Source organism: Suricata suricatta, chromosome 10 (assembly GCF_006229205.1).
Source record: "Suricata suricatta isolate VVHF042 chromosome 10, meerkat_22Aug2017_6uvM2_HiC, whole genome shotgun sequence".
Taxonomy (NCBI): Eukaryota; Metazoa; Chordata; class Mammalia; order Carnivora; family Herpestidae; genus Suricata; species Suricata suricatta.
In genome coordinates this window covers 102962863-102977430 of record NC_043709.1, presented here as the reverse complement: position 1 = coordinate 102977430, position 14568 = coordinate 102962863, and the positions used below count along the sequence as shown (strand labels likewise).

General features: G+C 46.0%; 1 protein-coding gene and 1 long non-coding RNA gene across 3 annotated transcripts in view; one reads left to right on the top strand and one right to left on the bottom strand.

Moving 5' to 3' along the window:
• ADIPOR2 (adiponectin receptor 2) overlaps window positions 1-3887 on the bottom strand; it is a 134224-nt gene extending 130337 nt beyond the window's left edge. Inside the window, exon 1 of the mRNA XM_029953756.1 lies at window positions 3722-3887. The gene's annotated coding sequence lies outside the window, so the exon portion shown is untranslated. The remainder of the gene's footprint in view (window positions 1-3721) is intronic.
• Window positions 3888-5127: 1240 nt separating this feature from the next.
• Window positions 5128-13982, top strand: LOC115304563. 2 transcript variants are annotated; one of them, XR_003914501.1, is made up of 4 exons: window positions 5128-5157; window positions 6543-6596; window positions 6714-6797; window positions 13709-13982. It is a non-coding gene; the product is annotated as an uncharacterized LOC115304563 (long non-coding RNA). The 2 variants fall into 2 exon arrangements; XR_003914502.1 differs by lacking the exon at window positions 13709-13982 and adding an exon at window positions 9305-9735.
• Window positions 13983-14568: the final 586 nt, after the last annotated feature.

The following is a 14568-nucleotide window of genomic DNA, read 5'->3' as shown; positions in this document are numbered from 1 at the left end:
GTACAGTAAGTACATTCACAGTATAGTGACTCCATCACCACCATCCATTCCAGAACTTTTTCATCTCCAACTGAATTTCTGTTCCTATTAAACATGAATTCCCCACCCCCTACCCCCACCCCATCCCTGGCAGCCCGAAGTCTACTCTCTGTCTCTCCTAATCATGTAGGACCACTTCTACAAAGGTCCCTCATAGAAATGGAACCACATGGTATCTGTCCTTTTGTGACTGGTCTGTCTCACTTAGCATAATGTCTTCAAGGTTCATCCATGTCTGTCCTTAGAGTTTTATATTTTGTTTTCCATTGATTGGACTGTTTGTTTTCTTGCTGAGGACTCTGACATGAAAACAATAACCATATGAAAGCTTGCCCGGCCACGGAGCTTCCTTCTCACCTCCTAAAATATACTAGTCTTTGCCATACTGGGCATTTTTTCAGCGTTCCTTCCTGCCTGTACACTACATAACTGGTGTGGTGATAGCTGCTCCCTGCTGCAGGGCTCCTGCAGGGGGTTGACGGTGTGCCCCTCTTTCTCCCCTTCTCTCTCCCCTCAGGCAAAAGAAGCCCTTTCTTCTCTTGGTAAAGTGGAGGTAGCTCCAGATCTAGAGGGCAGGCAGCGCTTATCTTCCTCTAAGCACAGCTGGCTCTTAACACATGCTTTTTGTTTGCTCTTTATGATTATTAAGTAATACATTCACATGGTTAAATATATAGAGTCGGAATGTGCAATGAAAAATAAATCTCCCTTCCACCCTCACCCACTTCCTTGTTCCCCTTGCCGGTGATCAGCCATTGTTACCCTGTCTTTCCAGAGACAGTCCATTTACCCAAGCACACAGGTGCCTTTTTTCACACAAAAAGTATCACCTTATACCCACTGATCTGTATCATGCCCTCTGGAAAAAAACAGAAAAGAGTGCAATACACAAAATTTCAGAGCTGATGAGAATGTTTAGTCATAGCTGGGGGTTTTTTCTTACATAAATGAGGTAAAATGTTACAGAGTTGAAATAGTTTACGACTGAAAAAAAAAAGTTCTATAATCTTCACAGTCAGTCCGGTCCCCGCTCCTCCTATCCAGTACTGTCATGAATTTGTTACAGCCTTTCAGTCAGCTTGTATATTTTCACACGTGTACTTATATATTCCCATGAACCATTTTGTGTACTTTTCAATTTACATAATAGCCATGTTTAATATTCATTCCTTCTATTGACAGTCATTTAGGTTCTTTCAGACTTTTCCTCCCCAAATAATGATGTAGGAAGTTTTTTTTGTGCATATATCTTTGTATACACATATGTTTAGGATAGTTCTGTAGAGGTGGGTTCACTGGATCAAAGGATATGCGCATTTTTATTTTGATATATTGTTCCAAAGTAGTGGTACCAATTTTTACTCCAATTAACAATGCATGGAGTACCTGTTTCTCCACATCCTTTCTCGCACAGTGATTTATCCAAAAATTGTTCATCTTTACTTCTCTATTAAGTGAAAAATTACATCTCTTATAATTTGAATTTACATTTCTTTTGTTAAAAATGAGGCTGATCAGGACTGCCTGGCTGGCTCAGTCAGTTAAGCGTCCACCTCTTGAGTTCAGCGCAGGTCATGATCTCACAGTTCCTAAGGGTTCAAGCCGCCGCTTCAGGCTCTGCACTGGTGCTGGTGGCATGGAGCCTGCTTGGGAATCTCTGTCTCTCTCTCTGTCTCTCTGTCTCTCTCTCTCTCTCTCTCTCTCTGCGTCTCTCCAATTCTTTCTCTTGGTGTCTCTCTCTCTTAAAAATAAATAATAAATAAACATTTTTAAAAATGAGGTTGATCAATTATTCATGGTTTGAAAGCCAAGTGTATTTCTTCTTTTATGATTTTTTTAAGATCCTTTTGCATTTTTCTTGTGGGTTGATGGTCTTATTGACTTTTAAGTGTACTTTCCATATACGAATGAAAGTTAGCTCTTTGTCATGATGTACACTACAAATATTTTCCCAGTTTATTGTGTTTTGACTTGTCTTTGCTATTTTTGCCAGAGATATTAATTTGTATGCAGTAAACCTTATCAATCTTTATGACTGCTTTAAAGTGATGATACATTTATTGCTTTCTCTTCCTTCTCTGTCTCTCCTACCTTCCCATTTTCTCCAAATACCAAAATTACTCTGACACCAGTCTAACCAAAAGCTCACCTCATATTCCTAGGTCTAGAGTTAGATCAACAGCAGGAAGTCACCTAGAGTTAAGCTGAGTAAACGCTGGAGGTTTGACATAATCACAGAGGCACCAGTTGGCTTTGGCTCAACTGTGCCCTAGTGTGCATTTATAGAGTGTCCTAAATCAGTCTGAAGACACTTCTGGGACTTCTTACAATCTGTGGGTGTAACAGCAGCCAAGCTGGTCTATTTACATGGCCTCTGCCCTAGTCTGACCTACACCCTTGCAAGCGAAGGCTGACAGGGGAACTAGGATCATGGTGACTTCTTGCTTTTTATTTTTATTCTTTTCAGCTCCTTAAAATACTTTTCACTGGACCCAGTTTCTCACTGTCAGAGAAAATAAGAATGAACTTTATGGTGTTGACCGGAATTGGAATATGGTTATCAATGCAAACACACATTTCCAATTCCTAGAGAAAGCTATAAAGATAAATACAGACATACAGGTGAGTGCGCAAAGGGGAATTTGCTTTTGTGTATTCTTTGGTGGTTTCTCTCTCTCTCTCTCTCTCTCTCTCTCTCTCTCTCTCTCTCTCTCACACACACACACACACACACACACACACACACACACATACATCCTTCTCATTAAATCTTTCTTCCCTAGTTTGTAGTCTTTACAGCTATTTCCTCTGCTCTTTCCATATCTCTTCTACCTCAAATACAAAGGGCTGCACAAAATATCATTATTTAAGCATGGGGGAGGGTGGGCCTGGGTGGCTCAGTCGTTTAGGCAGTCGACTTAAGCTCAAGTCATGATCCCACAGTTAATGGGTTCAAGCCCGGCATCAGGTCTGTGCTGACAGCTCAGAGCCTGGAGCCTGCTTCTGATTCTGTGTCTCCCCTCTCTCTGACTGTCCCCTGCTCACGCTTTGTGTTTCTCTGTCAAAAATAAATGAACGTTAAAAAAAATTTTTAGGGGCGCCTGGGTGGCTCAGTCGGTTGGGACTCCGGCTTCGGCTCAGCTCAGATCTCACATTCGTGGGTTCGAGCCCCGCGTCGGGCTCTGTGCTGACAGCTAGCTCAGAGCCTGGAGCCTGCTTCCGGTTCTGTCTCCTTCTCTCTCTGCCTCTCCCCCTCTCATGCTCTGTCTCTCTCTGTATCAAAAATAAATAAAACATTAAAAAAAATTTTTTTTAAATTTTAAAAGAGCATTGAGTATTTAAAAAATCAGACTGAAAAAAAAAGGATCATTAGTTGTTCTGGACTGAGTGGTGTATTCCCTCATCCTTCCATAGGGTTTCTTAGCAGTCTGAACCTTCTCTTACTTAGCCCTTGGCACGGCTGCATCCTACCTAGAAATATTTACCACTAAGCAACTTCCCTCCTCCCTTCTTCCTCCCTTCCGCCCTTCCCTGCACAAAGGTGTGCTGAGCGTCTAACGCGCGTGAGTCACGTGTGCCGGGTACAGCAATCCGGCGGTACACCGTGCCGGATCCCAGATGCAGGTACTGTCTTCAGCAAGCGTACCATCTAGCAGCTAGAACACGACGGATCACTACATACACTTCCTTGCGGCAGCCGATCCCTCACTGGAGCAGGGGCTGTTAGCAGGTCCCAGCTGTAGCCTCAGGATATGCAGACGCCTCACTGCGCATGACTGGGGGGCGGGGGTCGTGGAGGTATGAACAACTCCCCCCCACCCCCAACCTCCTCGAACTCTCTCCTCTCCATAGCGCAGGCTGTCGGGGAGGAAGAGTGAAGCTAACGGACAAGTGGGGGGGGGGCGGGGGGGCAGGGGGTAGAAATGACAGGAATTCACGACGCCCCCGTCTCAGAGCCCGGGCGGAGCAGAGGACGAGGGCGCCGGCGCCTGTGGGGCGAGAGAGCCCAGCCCGGGGAGGGGCAGCGCTGAGGGGCCGAGGGGAGAGGCCGCAGGAGCCTGAGGGCGAGGGGCCCAGCTCGCCGGGGTTTCTTTAGCAAACTGCTGCGGGAGAAACGAACAGAGAAATCAGACAGGGGGTGGTCAGGGAGAGGAGGGGACCGTCGGAGGCCGTGCCCCGGGAAGCACTTTAAATATGTGAAAGCCGTTTGTATACAGGTGCAGAAGCCCCTTCCCCCGGCGGGGTCAGGGGTCCGACCTGAGAAGCCCCTTCCCCCCGGCGGGAGGGAAAGCGGAGCGCGTTTCCTCAGCGGCCGGCGGCGCTCGCGCGTGTGACTCGCGCGCTCTGACCCAGGGGGCTGCGGAGCCCGCGGGCGCCGGCGGGTCGGGGCGCCGCACGGCTGGCCGCCAGAGAGAAGACACGAGGGCGGGAGAGGGCACGCCCCCGGGACGCGCAGGAAGGAGGGCACAGGGCACGTCTGGAAGCCCTGAGGGTGGCGTAGGGGAGAGGCTGGGTCTCAGGGACTGGAAAGGGGATCCAGGCTTTGAACCTGCCAGATAATCCAAAATGGAGGGGATGCGTCCCACAGCTGTGGCCCCCCTGTGAGTTGCCAGCTGGCCCAGCTAGCTGTCCGGAGACAGGCTGCGAGGAGGAGGTGGCCATGTGCCTCAGCCCCACTGCCTCCCCAGAGGAGCCCCCAGCGGCGGAGAGGCTCTGACCGGAGGCCTTGCAGGCCCGCTGTGACTGTGGGGTGCGCACAGCACCTCTCCCTCCGCGAGCCCAAAGCACGGGGCATGGGAGAAGGAATGCCTTTACCCTGGAGAGTCTGTCTTTCTTTCTTTCTTTCTTTCTTTCTTTCTTTCTTTCTTTCTTTCTTTCTTTCTTTCTTTCTTTCTTTTGGTGGGGGGGGGGGATGAAGGAGGAGATTGAACGAAGGGCAAAGAGAGAGTGAGAGAATCCCAGGAGGGGGAAAGAGAGAGAAATATTGAGAAGTGGGGCTCCCCCAGGGCTGAGGTGGAACTCACGTGATGTGGGACTCAAACTCCCGAACTGTGAGGTCACAACCAGAGCAGAAGTCAGATGCCTAACGCCTGAGCCACGCAGGCAGGCACCGCCCTGGTGAGTTTCTCAATTAGAAGACATTGTCAGGGAAAATCCGGAATTCAGTTAAGGCGCGAAGGAGTGAGAATGTTTTACAAAAAGCAATTTAAGGCTCTGTAAGATTTTCATGGAATCTTCTGGATGCTTTCCCTAGAACCAGAGTTAGCTTGTCTGTAAAGTGAAGTTTAAGCTTCAGGATATCTCTCTTGCTATTCGTAATTTTTTATTGTCTCCTCCACCTCCATTGTATAGCCTTTAAGCCCCACAAAATCTTAATCTGTGTCTGCCTAGAACTCTACTTACAAATTGGGGTTTGGAAGAAGCCCGGGTTTTGTAAATGAGCCCTGGGGACGTAATGACAGCACGATGACTGTGGTTAACACTGCTCTATGTGGCACATCTGAAAGATTTTCTCTATTCCTGTATTGTCAAAACACAGACAGGTGGGGGATGGGGGGGTGCCTGGTTGGCTTAGTCGGTAGAACATGCTACTCTCCATTTTGGGGTTGTGAGTCCGAGCCCTACGCTGGATGTAGAGATTATTTAAAAATAAAGTCTTAAGAAAAACAAAAGATAAGCAGGAAAAATGATTAAGTGTGCTACTTGGGAGTTAATTTTTTCTTAACATTGTTGCCCTGGATAATATCTGAAAGTGTGTTACTGTGACCTCAGGGGAGGTCACAGTTACCCAGTGTTCTTCAGCTCAGAGTACAGGCTAGGTGATATGCTGTTAGGACCTGTGACTGTCACATGCACAGGGCATGTTCCTCTGGATGGGTTTGGACCAGTCACCTCTTGTATGCTTATGTGTCTCTAACAAACACTAGGAGATGAGTTTCTAAGCACACCCCACTCTGTGGGGATGACACCCTACCTCCTGTCCTGAGAACTGTGACAGCTGACCAGCCATTGTTTGTACAGAATGTCCCCAACTCATGAAAGGGCATTGTTCTCAGAAAGGGAATTTGTAAGTCAAATGTTTGGCATTGTGAGGCATTTCCCCTAGATAAACAAGGGAATGTGTAATCTTTATTATTCAGAACAGCCCAAGAGAATTTCCTGTGTCCTTGAAACCATTGCTTGCACAAGGCTAATGCAAACCCCACCCTGGGTAAACATGTATCCCTCAGAAAATGCCTTCCAATGTCCCACCTGAGATCCTGGGAATCTTCTTCCCTCATCAGAGAATTTTTCTGGGTGGCTGGGGACTTCCCCGATTCTCAGCCCTCTGTGTGACTACCACGGCTAGGAGGAAGCCACAGAAGAGAGAGAGCCATGAGCTGCCTGGCCAGACCCTGAGGATGGCAGAGTAAATTCCAGAATTCTTTTGAGCATCTGGCTCCCCATCCACATCTTTTGAGAACACCAAGGATAACTCTACTTTCCTTCTGCTTCTATTCCAGGTTTCTTGGTCCTTTTGAAGTTTCCTGAGGTCTGTGTAACCCAGAAACACAATGGTAAACAGACTGAAGATATAACAAATGGCTCCCTTTTGAAGAAAGTAGGACTTCTACTTGATTTTTAATTTTTGCTTTTTTGAAATTATATAATATAAATGTTCACTTATTTTTCAGTTAATGACCCTCTCAGGAAAGACCAAGGTTGACATAGGAAAGAACGGTGGGTTTCTGGGTATGCAGAAGACCAAAGAAATCCAGGTGAGATTCCTTACAGATGCAGTTAGTCTCAATCAAGAGCTGATTCCCAAGATCTTACGTGTCACAGTCCTGTACTTTAAAAAAAAAACTTTTTAATATTTATTTCTGAAACAGACATAGACAGAGCATGAGTGGGGGAGGGGCAGAGAGAGAGGGAGACACAGAATCCAAAGCAGGTGTCAGACTCTGAGCTGTCAGCGCAGAGCCCGATGCTGGGCCCGAACCCACAAACTTTGAGATCATGACCAGAGCCGAAGTCGGACGCTTAACCAACTGAGCCACCCAGGTGCCTCGGCACTTTTTGAAAATGCTTTCTTTGCTTTTGCTTTTTGTACTTTTTAAAAATCACGCTTTTTCTTTGCTTTTGAGATACAGTCTCAATGTATCTATACCAATATCTCAGTCTTTCAAAGGACTGTATTTCACAAAAGGTTTTCCCATCCATTATCTTATTTGAGGTAAAGATATCTCCCTGTTTTATGGTAAGGGAAACTGCATGAGATCACTTAGCTAGTTGCTTGGGAAGCCAACTATCTGCACCAGATCTGTGCCCTTGCTGATGTTGTTTTAGAGGTTGGTTAATTCCCTTGGGGAGGCAGGACTCACAGAGTTGGGTAGCTGAACTGAATCTCTGGAGTGTATCTGATTTTCTTGCTGTCCCCAGACTCTCCTAAATTCTCCCAAACATCTAAATGTATCTTATTTTCTTAACTTTCTCTAGGGAATGATCTCTATAATTCTCAGTTACCTGTCCTGGTGACAAATAGCCTCTGTCTAGTTAGAAAGATACCCTTTATATCTGCGTTGGTTCTTTTTGTTTGGCAGAAAAAGTGTTTTTTACTACTTTGTTGTGAAAACACAATAGAAGGCTTAGAAACAGGGGACTAGCCTGTGGGGATTGGGTCAGTCAGAACGATCCACAGCACAACTGAAATAACTAACACAAGGATGGATTGTGTAAATTTTCAATATTACTTCCTCATCTCCTGTAGTAGCTAAGCCTTACAAAACCCCTGAGTGGTGAGTAGAGCTGGCCAGGAGCTGATAAGCAAGCTAATGCCTGGAAGCCTGATGTTTTGTCCAAGGTTCTTACACAAATTGACAACAGAGCTGATGAGAATTCTGGTCTCTGACCTTGGGACTAAAAGCCCCTGTGTCTCCATGCCCATCAAAAGTTCATATTGACTTTCCAGGTTAAACAAGTTTTTATTGGGGTGAGTTCTTACTTTGGTGCCAAACCCGAATTCAGGACTGCTGAAGCCGAAACAGAGATGCTCCCTGGGGACTTTGCTCAGAGAACACAAAGCCCCAGTTGGCTTCTGCCAGGCGGTCCTGGGGCAGAGCCAGCCAGTGTGTGTTCAGTCGCTGGCTTTGCCCTGCTCTGGCTGGCGTGGGAACCCGCAATGTTCAGAGGCTTCTCGTGAGCTCTTATCTCTCAGGTCTGCCCGGATCTGCACATAAGCCATGTAGCCTTGTACAATCTGAGTGCAATACTGCTTGGTGCATGCTGGGCCTTATGCACTTCTCCAACTCTAGAGGGGCCAACTGGCCACAGGAGAGATTAGAAGTGGGTTCAGGAGGTTACATTCACACATCGTCTTATGTAGGTGGGTCTGGGGACAGCCTGTACTGCTCTTAGTCCCTTGGGAAATTCTAATCCAGGGCAGTTCACCAGTCTCCCTTGCAGTTCATCCTTATTTTCTTTTTCTTTTTTTAAGGTTTGTCAAATTTAGAGAAGAATTATTCTTTCTTATTCTTTCTTTAAAAAGTTTATTTATTTTTGAGAGAGACAATGCATGCACACGTGTGCAGGAGGGGAAGAGAGAGGGAGGGAGAGACAGAGGATCCCAAGCAGTCTTGGCACTGTAAGTGTGGAGCCCAGTGCGGGGCTAAGACCCAGGAACCATAAGATCATGACCTGAGCCAAAATCAAAAGTCTGTTGCTTAACTGCCTGAGCCACCTAGGTGCCCCTCCCAGTTGACTGTTGAGTGTGTAGACATTGCTGATTGACTCTGGATTTCCATCCTCAAGCCTCTAACACCCTGGGGCTTGGGCCACACTTCTAAGTCCACCTGTTCCTGCCGATAGCCAGTCTTACTGCATGGAACACTTGGTGCAGTCAGATATGGAAACCTATCAGCAATTCCCAAACTTTCCTGCTGAGCAAAATCACCCAGGGTATCTTTGTAACACACAGGTGCCAAGGCCTCACCCCAGATTCACTTAGCAACATCTCTAGGTTGGGGTCCTGAGAGTCCCGCGTTTTCGATTCAGCCAGATTGAGGGCGAGCAATGAGGAACCAGTGCTGAGCAAGCAATGAACTCCCTCCTTACCAACACCACCGAAAGGGGAACATAACTGCTTATCTCACTGTTTCCACACACTAGATAGAGAGAGCATTGCTTCAGACTGAACTCAAAATAACCAGCTGCAATCCAACCTCTGCTCAATGTCCGTTTCAAGCTTCCTCTCCCGTGACACTAACCCCCATCTTGCTTTGACCAGGGCTCCTTTCTCTCTGAGCAACTGGAGAATGGGGAGCCCCAAGAGCTATTCACTCCACAGCACAACCCTTGGACACACTTGGCAAGTGTAAGCGAGAAGATCTCCATGTTTTTACTTGGCATCAAAACACCCACCTCCGCGTCCTGCCCTCTGTCCCTATAGGACCTCTGACCCCATTGTGTGGCACGCAGCCTCCACACCTTGACTGGTCTGGTCAAAGGCCAAGGCTATACTGAGTTTGGAGACGGGGCCTTTCAAATGGCTGAATATGTCATGTAATTCAAAAGTATTTCAGGTTGTCTCCTTTTCTTGCGATACAAATTACTTCTCTGTGATGAAGAGTTAAGTCCTGGCATGGAGACTGGACAGCTGGAAAAGCACATGGGGAACGGAAGTTCAGAAGCTCAGATGGTTTTGTCTGTTTGCCATCAGACATTTTCAGAGCACTTGTGAATTGTAAAGATCACTATTATTCAAAACCTCAGACTCCTAACACCTGGGAGAGGCAATGGAAAGAGAGTTTTCCTTTGAGTAAATTCGGGGGAAGCAGCACAGTAGAGAGTGGCCTCCGGGGCCCTTTGCTGAGGGCTGGCCAGATTTCTACCCTGCTGGTAGGGAAAGGACCTTTCTGCCAGGACACTTGGCTGCTTATTGACTGGAAAGGAAATTCCTGGAGAGAGACTTTACTGCTCCAAGGCTTTTGAGACACAAGCAATCCCAGTGACCAAGGATTCTGGCGAAGGCCAGAAAGCTCATGTGCCCAGTCCTGTGAGCTCAGGCTATCTCCTCCGAAGGAAATGTTGCTGCTCCAGACTTGGGGGATAAATGCCAAGCCCAGGGATCGACTCATCAACCAGGGAACTGTGCAACTCCCCTTCCCACTCCTGCTCTCCCACCAATCCATCCCCATTCTTTCCTCTGTGCACAGACCCTGTATGTCCGTAGAAAGGCTGGCAATGAGCAACTTGACTTGCCCCCTTCCCCTTAGATCTCTCTTTAAAAATTGAAAGGAAGGGTACTTTTTTTTTTTAAAGCTCTGCATTAAGCCTGGGACAGTTCATCCTCTCCCTCTTAGCGTTTGGACTTGAGACAACTGAAACCTACCCACTCTTCATCTGTGTGGCCCATCCCTTTTCCACCAAGAATCCATCTTCCTGCCTCCTGTCAGCTTGGTGCTTTCTCAAGGGCCACAATGTCTCACCTAGCCTGAGGGCTTAAGTCCTAATGCTGTGTTAGTTACATTGCCAGAACAAATTAAGATTTGCAGAGAAAAAAAGCCAGGGCTCCTGGCTGGCTCAGTCTGTACAACAAATGACTCTATCTCAGAGTTTTGAGTTGAAGCCCCATGTTGGAGGTGGAGCTTACTTTAAAAAAATGGCGGTTCTCTTGTGTACAATGACCCCACCACGAGGCAGCTCTGTTATTCACACTGTGCGTTGCCTAGTTGGTAGCAGAGTCCTAGACATGTAACTCCCCAAGTTCAGCAATACACAGCTCTTTCTTTGCTTCAACATGTATGTCAATATACTATGGTCATTTTGTGCCTGATTTTCTGTCATTGGCTCTGTATGCCTTGTCCTTTTACTTTATCTTTTCCATTTTTTTAGAGATTTTATTTTTAAATAATCTCTGCACCCAACATGGGGCTCCAACTCACAAGCCTGAGATCAAAACAGATCAAGAATTGCATGTTCTACCAACTGAGCCAGCCAGGCGCCCCTGTCTCTTGACTTTAGATCTGAGATCACCAAGTTCCCTCCACCAGGTGCCCCATCAAAAGAAATTTCCTTAGTCACTCTTCTCATTCAAAATTCATGCTGGCTCTGTGGGGAAGATTACTGTACACACCTGAGACTTAGAAGGAAATAGTCACCTCTTATTTCAGGTGACTAGATGCTGTAATTACCCAGAAATCCACTGAGGAACCAGAAAGAGCTCTGGTGTCAGCACCAATTGTTAGCTGTGTGAGTCAAATGATATTACTTAGCCTCTCTGAGTCTTAGTTTTGCCACCTGTCACATGTGGATAATAATGCCTAGCTTACAGAGGTAGTGAATTATGTATAATATATGTAAAGCAGCTGGTATACAGTAAGTACTAGATAATTGGTAGCTATGTTATTCCCCACATCTATAATGATAACCTTCAAGCAAGCATGCAAAGTATTTCACAGCATGGAAACTAATTTAGAAGCAAGAAATAAACCTTGACTAAACACATGCCCAGTATGCAGCCACTTCCCTGACCTGCACTCTATTGTCATCACTCAAGTTCAGTGGCCCAGTGGAGCAGGACTAGGCATTGCCCTCATAGTTTCCTTCCTCCTTCCCCAGTGGTTGCTTGATTTTTTATTTTTTTTTACAAATGGGGAAGAGTGGCAGAGGGAGAGAGAGAGAGAGAGAGAGAGAGAGAGAGAATCCCAAGCAGCTACAGGCTCAGCACGAGCCCAACATGAGACTCAATCCCACAACCCTGCAACCATGACCTGAGCCAAAATCAAGAGGTGGACATTCAACCAACGGAGCCACCCAGGCACCCTGGTTGCTTGATTTTTTAATCTCATGGTTTCCTTAACTGTACTACTTTCCACACCCATTCTTTAAAAGTAAGTAAAATAACACATAACACTTCCCAAATTGGTCCAAACAAACAAACAAATGTCTAAAACTCAGATTTCGTTTGATGTTCAGATTCTGTTTCTGCCATCAATTCACCCGGACCCCACTGCCCCCATGGTTGAGCTAAGGTGTGAGCTCAACCATGTCTAAGCAGATGTCTGGCTAGAACTGATAAAACAGCGACCCTGTGTGGCCAGACAGAAGCACCGCCCAGCGCACAGCGGGAGCTGCCTGAGCCCACAGTCTCAGCGCCGGCAGATGAGCCATTAGATCTGTCAGAACACAAAATGAGGAAGGAAACAAAACACATTGCAAGTGTGAGAGGAATTGCTTCCTATCTTACAAAAGGGTCCTCCCTGTCCACAGCTTAAGATTTGAAGGCTGGATGGCTCATGCTCTCAAAGCATAAAGGACAAAAGAAGGCTGGGCACAGGACATGTGTAAAGTTAGAGATGTTTGCTGTATCTCTCCTTGGGAGGTATGGAAGATATTCAGAAAAATCTCGTAATCCTTATCTCATATGTATTTTTTTTCTCTTACGTATTCTTTCCTGCATATACTTAGACTTCGAAGAACAAGGGAAAGTATGAAGGAAGCATTTGACATTGTAGATACACCATCAAAAGGAAGATATCTTTAAATCATTAACAGGAATGACTGGCTCTTCAAATAGAGCTCAGTATAAAAAAAATGATACATCTGTGGGATGGAATATCCACCAAGGGGTTGTTGTGGAGTCTCTAGTCATCTGCTTCTTAGCTTCTTCATCCCCTCATCTTTGTCAGACGCATCAATGGGTATCCATCTCATCCCTTCAGTGATTTAGGGAACATAACAGGAGCCTTTCTCTTCACATGGTTGGGCTCAGGGCTCAGGTTTTTACCTCTTTGAGAAGAGTCTGAGGACTTGTCCCATTTCCACAGATAAAAGACTCTTCATGAGTACTTCCACGGCAAATTGCTTAGATTATTTCAGAAAAACAAACACCTAGGTATTTCCATGCACAAGCACAAACTAGATTATACATGTTGTCTGATCTAACCAACATCAGGGAAATTGATGGAGGAAGGAGTGGCTTCTCCTCCTTGGATGAATTCTTTTTTTTTTTTTTAATTAAAAAAAACACCCTTATTTATTTTGAAAGAGAGAACAGGGGAGATGTAGAGAGAAAGAGAGAATCCCAAGCAGGCTCTGCTCTGCCAGTGCAGAGCCTGATATGGGGCTCAAACCCACAAACCGTGAGATCAATACCCGAGCTGGAATCAAGAGTCTGATGCTTAACTGACTGAGCCACCTAGGTGCCCCTTGGATGAATTCATAAACCCCATCCACTTAATTGACCTGAACCACTGTAAGGTCACGGGATGGTGGAGAGAGCCCTGGCCCAGGAATTTGGCACAAGGTTCAGGAGAGATTCAGAGTTGCTTCCCACAGCTGGAGCTGGAGCTTAATTCAGATGCTGTTGACTGCCACGGTCCCGGTGAGGAGCAGAGGAAGCTGGTCTGCAGAGGCAGAGGAGAGCGGACCACAGAGAAGAGGGCGGAGGAGGGAGAGAGAGCCAGAAATGTCTGCCTTCAGCCCCACAAAGACCCTGGAGTCAACGAGACTCTTCTAACCCTTATACCACCTCTCCCCCTTTAAGCTGATTCAAGATGATTTCTGCTGCTTACAACTTTGAGAGCACAAACTACACAGTGGCCTGGGCACTTAATCCTCTCTGTTCAGTAAGATTCCTCTCTCATTCATTCATTCAACAAATATTTACTGAATATTTCTCTGTGCTCAGCACTTTTTAGAGTTCTGGGAGACATATCTGGAAGCAAGAGAGATTTTTAAAAATTCTGTCTTCATGAAACTTCCCATCCACTAAAACAGTCTCTGGAAATGGCATAAGTATATGAGAGAAGATACAAACTTCAAATCCAGTCCCAGTCAAAGCACTGATTGACCCAACAGACAGAGGGCACACTTGGCGTCTTAGAAAATGTACTGGAAGGCCAGGACAGTTAAAACAATATCCATTTCTTTTGGCTTTATAATAAAATTGGATTCACCCTTTCTATAGTGTCTTTTCTTTTACGTCTTAGACCCTTTGTGATCCTTCGCTGATAGGCCCCACACCTACGCAAACTCTCTTGATAGTGAGTGAGTGTGATTTCCTACCTGCTTGGGCTGTAGACAGCTTCAGGCGATTTTCAGTTATCATGGGGAGCAGCAGATAATACACAAGTGACACATTAAATTCACAGATAATTTTAAAATGTAATTGTAGCCATTCCTTTTCCCACTCAGTTATTTATCAAAACTACTTAGGAGGCCCAAATGAACTGATTTGGATCTATCTTCTATTGCTGTCTCTGGTAGAGTCGCAAATGAACAGATTGAAGACCAAAAGGCAGGCAGCAGGAGGGAGAGAGCAAAGAATGTGGATAATCTACAAGATGGATGCCCAAGTTCTCAAACAATCTAGAAAATTAACCGTGAGGAAGCTCAGTCTTCCCTGTTGCCTGTCTGACCCCATATCTCCCTCTACTTACGGGCAAATTACTCATAATTCTTATATAAAACCAGGAATGAAAGCTGCCTTTACTTATTGTTTTGGTATAAATACAGTGCAGGGATTCCTTCATTATAAAGGACTAATTA